The following is a 5,661-nucleotide window of genomic DNA, read 5'->3' on the forward strand; positions in this document are numbered from 1 at the left end:
TATATATATATATATATATATATATATATATATATATATATATATATATAACACAAATCTTGCATTTCACATTGAATTTTCCTGGTCATTCATCATTTGCAGACCCACATTCAATAAAGATCTCAAACTCCATGTAGTTATACATTTGTATTTTTAATTAGTAAATGTTAAACAACTCACATTTAAAATATTATATTGATTTGCATTGGATTTATTTAACGACAAAGAACTCTCTCCAAATAATAAAAGTTGTAAGATAATTTAGTTTAATAAAGTTAGTAGTACAAATATAAAACATAAAATACAAAAAATAAACAAAATCGTTAAAATAATTTGAGGTAAACTTTTTTCTCGTTTCACATAGATTTATACCGTGATATTAAATCCTATGAATTCCTAATATCACCATAAGTAAGATTCTAGTTATACATTATATACCATGTAGGGTGTATAACTAATGCATGAACTAGGTATACATAGACCCTATATTCCTACCAAACATAGTACTGAATAATACCATACAATTACATGACCATTTCTCCTAACATTCCCTTCCAAATAAGTTTTTTTTTTGTTTCTACGACTTGTATAAAATTTGCCCCAATTAAAATTTCTTCTGCTTGCCTCTGCTCAACCTTTGTGTTACAATAACACGGTATTCAAGTAGTGATAATTGACAGAAGTAAATCCTACAAAAACCCTAAGTTTTTATCAGATTAACTTTGCTCGTAGGCAACATTGTCAATGCCAATGATAGATGGCCTACGCTCCATGCTGGAGAACCACCACCAAAACCACCATTGAACTATGAAATGAATTTTAGAAAAATCAAAATACCTATCCCTATTAAAGATATTACTTACATCCATGGAGACCCAACAATATGGGAGGAAGAAGAGATTCAGATCATGATCATTAAAGAAGGTTTGCAGTATCCCATAACTGATATTTTTTACGACTGGTAAAACCTAGAAAATAATTTTAAATTGATCATTTACGGTGTGAGACTCAAGCCTAACTATAAGGAAAGACTTTTGAGTGATTGACGCATACTAATTTGGCTTACCAATATGAAAGATTACGTGCATGTCATTTAAAAACCGAAATATTATTTGAAGGCTAAAGAATGATATAATATCATATATGAACTCTAAAGTTGGAAACTATGTAATGATCGGGTATCGTCATTATTGAAAGCCACAGGAAAATGAATTAGGGCGAGAAAACATTTTGGTAGTAGGTTGGATTTCCTAGCCTAGTACAGATTTGGGCAAAATCTGATTCAGTGAGTTCTAGAGAAACTAGTAAGGAATGATATATGTAAGTATAAATTTGATTACATGAATGTATAACTAAATCTATAAGGAACATGTATGACTTTTTGGAAATGAATTTGGGCAAGTAGAACTCCCAAAGATGATCTTCGCGTGAACGAGTAACATTTTGTATTCGCGCGAGCCGCCATAGGAGGATGGGGTCCGCATAGCACACAGACGCGACTTGAAGTCGTAAATAAACCCCAAAATGTTAATTTTATGCACTTTTTGACTTTGAAAGCTAAGGAACGACCCTAAAGGGTTTCTTGAAAGTTTTCCACCATTCTTGAGGCTAAAGGTAATATTTTAAGTCCCCAAATATGTTTTTTAATATGTATACCTTATTTTCTCGGGTTATTATCAATGGGAAGGGTTTTGATCTAAAAAATATTGTTGATAAAGCCCTAGTTTGGGTATGGGCGATCAAGTGTTGGTCTAGGGTTATTGGGTTTGTTATGAACTAGATAATTAGAACTTTGATTGTTGATCCTTGCATATATTAATTATTTGTAAACCTAGAACAAGCAGAAAGAATCAAGAAAGGGGAGATTCAAGGGATTTAGGGGATTCAAACTTGGCTTCGAGGTAGGTGATGGTTGCGATTTCATATGTGTAATATATGTTTGTTTTGCTTCATTATGATGCATGTATGTATGCAAATGTTGCATTATTGATCATACTTGTAAATGAGTTTGAACGAATAACTATATGCCACGAATCACCTCTTGTTGTATTGTTGTGAAATATACATTGTAATGTGATTGTGACTGTGGTAAGTTGAATGAATCAGATTGCCACATTCTGACATAAATAACTTGGATTGAATTTTCACGTTCCAGCACAAACTTTGGATCAAATTGCCACATTCTGTCATAAATTGGATCCACTTGCCTCACTTCGGCATAATATGAGACCAGCTGCCATGTTTCGGCATAAATATTTGATCGGGTGCCACGTTCCAGTGCACTACTATTTTGGGTTTGAGTTCCATAAGACGACCATTAAATCGGGTTCCACGAGAGGACCAACTACTTGACGTACTAGTGATAAATGTTAAATTGTTGAAGCACGTGATATCCAATATTTATATGTTCGATATATTGCATGATTTTATTGTTGTAATTACTTATATATGTTTCACTTAACGGGATACCTGCGTGATCCTACCAGCACATTGTGGTTGTATATTGATACTGCACTTAATCTTATTTTTGTTGATTACACGGCATCTTCCGGAGACTATTGGTAGACCTCAGTTTTTGTTATTGAGCGTTACCAGATTAAAGTGTGAACCAATTCTTTTAGGCTTCCATGGATCTCTCATGTTTAATTCCTCTCTCTTTGGACTAAGACTATTTGCTTAAGGTAGTTGTTTAGTTTTGGGGCTGTACCCCTTGTTCTTAGACTTGTCGTTGTTAGAGTTTTGCTACATTGACTTTCAGCTTCTAGTGGTTGTATTTCCGCATTCGTGTAAAATTCATTTGTTTTATTAAACTTTGTAGTTTATGAGAATTACTTAATAAATAATTTAGCTAATTAAACCTGCTTCCGTATCTTTAAATGCCTTAGTTTTTGGTTTAGTTACTTTTTTGGGTTTTAATAGTAGTTCTCCCACCGTAAAGTTAATGTGGGTGTCAATCACGACAGTCTAAGTCGTGACAAAGTTGGTATCAGATCCATAGGTTTGTTGATCTCATTATACCAAAATGAGTCTAGTAGAGTCTTACGTAACGGTATGACTACATCTATGCTTTTCTTCGAGAGGATGTAGGACTTAAGGAAAAGCTCACTTATTTCTACTTCTATGTTCTATGACTTGAATCCAATTTTTAACTTGGTCATACAAATTCTTATTTTTTCTTCTTCACTCTATGGTCTGAACTAGAGCAACAAATGAGGTAACACCATCACTAGCAAGAGACGATATGCATAAGCTACCAACAGTTGAATAGGGTCACCATTCACAACAAGTATCCATTTCCTCAGATAAATGATCTTTTGACTAATTGCAAGGTGCATCGATTTTCTCTAATATTGATTAAGGTCTGGTTACCATCAGTTAAAGATTGAGGTGGTTAAGAATTTAATTCAACTATGTTTTGTGATTGAAATTAAAAGTTTTATGGGGTTCACTAGCTACTATTATTATTTGTGGTATGATTTGAGTCAAATTGATATCTCAATGAAGTAAACTAGATGCTATAGTCCCGGCTGGAGGGAGACAAGTAAGCTAATTAGAACTGAGAAAATTCCAATTGGTATCTTGCCTTAGGGTCGTATAAGGCACAAATGAATAGTAATATTCTTTTATGGAGCAAACTAATCAAATAAATATGACTGGTCTGTGAGTTGCAACTTGGAAAGATGAATGTGAATGGTGTATGACTTGAATGTTTTGATATGATTATGTGCGTAGTATTGTTTGTTTGAATGCTCATATGTGCAATGTGCTGGCCTACATGTTAGAATTGTGCAAGTTATAAATGGTTTAGTGTCGTGAAACTTGTTGTGAAATATAAAATCATCACAATATTAGTTTCAAGGGTCTAGATAAATTACGATGTAGTTCGTAAATGATAAATCCGGATGTGCATTGCGACCAACTAATTACTGCATGAGAGTTTGGGCGTGTCTTGGGGATATGTGTGATAGTATTGAAGCAATAAAAAAAGGATTGGGTTGACTTGGGGTATACAATGATTGTTGTAGCTAAGGGAATTAATCTAATGCTATATGTGTTCTAGTTGGAAACCGTTGGGGAATTTAGAAAAGAAAAAAACCCTAGAAAATTGTTTACATGGTCTCTAGTTCTGTTGAGGCCGCTGGGGCAGAACATTTCCCTCCAGGGTGTGGATGCCGGGACGGGATTTCATTTTCTAGTGTGGCACACGGTGATACAAAACCTCAACCTTGTATTCTTCGTTTTTCCCAGGTCTCCTTATAGAACCTAAATTGAATTCGATCTAACCCACGCGATCTAATTTAGTGTTCATCAATCAGATATAAGTTATAAAGTAAGTTAAAATTCTAGAGAACTTGGGAATAAATGGAGAAAACCAGAGAGGCCGTTTAGGTCGGGGAAATGGTAATGCATATAGAAGAGTAGTGCATCCATGCGAGGAGGTTTCCCATCAGATAACATGACTCAATTATATGCATTTTCGAGAAAGACGGAGCTTGAGGTGTGTGACACAGTCGTCACTAGTGCTACTCTTATATGTGCTCGGATGGCTATTGTCTTGTGTAATTTGGGTTGTACTTATTTGTACGGGCCAGTTCACTTTCCTTGGGATTTGATATGGTTCGTGATATACTTTATGCCTCAACCATGTTTCTACCCCGGATGAAGAGTCAATCATAGTCACCCTTGTATAATATGTTTGTCCTATTGTGGTTATGAATTTTTCAGACTTGGGTTAATTTTGTTATATTGATATGACTAACTTGATATAATCTTATGCATGACTTGGTTGTCCCCCTATTATGCCAGGTTCAATTGCAATGATCATTTGGTAAATTTAGAGATCCTCGACAGGGAAGGATTAGTGTGGGAAGGGGTGTATAAGCCTAAGCTATCTAAGATCATGTCCTCCATTCTATCTAGGTCACTAGTTGGGTAGGATGGTTTGGCATAATTGGCTCATATTTTGGATGTTAAGGTCACATCCCCTTCCATTATGTCTTTTATGTGGTGTCAAAAGTGAGAGATCTTAAAGATCAAACCCAACAAATTCATGATACAGGTTTCATCCATCCTAGTGTTTCTTCGTAGGGTGCTTTTATCTTGTCAGTTAAAAATAAAGAGTGTAGTATGAGGACTGGTGATTTTATCTCAAGCCATAAAGGAGTGGTTTGATACAAGAATGATAAGCTTATGGGTATAGAAAGTTCCATTGAGTATACTTGGGTGAAGGTAATGGTAGTATTTTAGTAAGAAAGCATGTAAGACTTTGGGCTTATCCTTTTTAATTTGATTGGTATACTTGAGTTTGAGGTGTCATGTCGTGAAAAGGTTGACTTCGTAGTTATAGTCAAGGTTGACTAAGCGTATAGAAGTAATAATGCTTGATGGATTTTTTTTGTAATGCAACTATATAATGAGATTGTTGGTTAAGCGATTTTTGTATAGTGATTATGACTTTTGAAAATCTAAGGTTGTGGGTTTCTCATAATTTGTGAGTAACGTGGTTGTATGTGAAGTTCTAAGATTTGGTGGTACACTACTCGAATAGAGTTTTAAGGATTCATATTTTTCATTGAAAGTCTACATTTGGGATCATTTGTTTTGCCATGGTATGAAATTTCAAGGTGTGGAAGGATCAATTGTATTAGGAATTGAGGATAT

This window comes from Solanum pennellii, chromosome 4, assembly GCF_001406875.1.
Source record: "Solanum pennellii chromosome 4, SPENNV200".
Taxonomy (NCBI): domain Eukaryota; kingdom Viridiplantae; phylum Streptophyta; class Magnoliopsida; order Solanales; family Solanaceae; genus Solanum; species Solanum pennellii.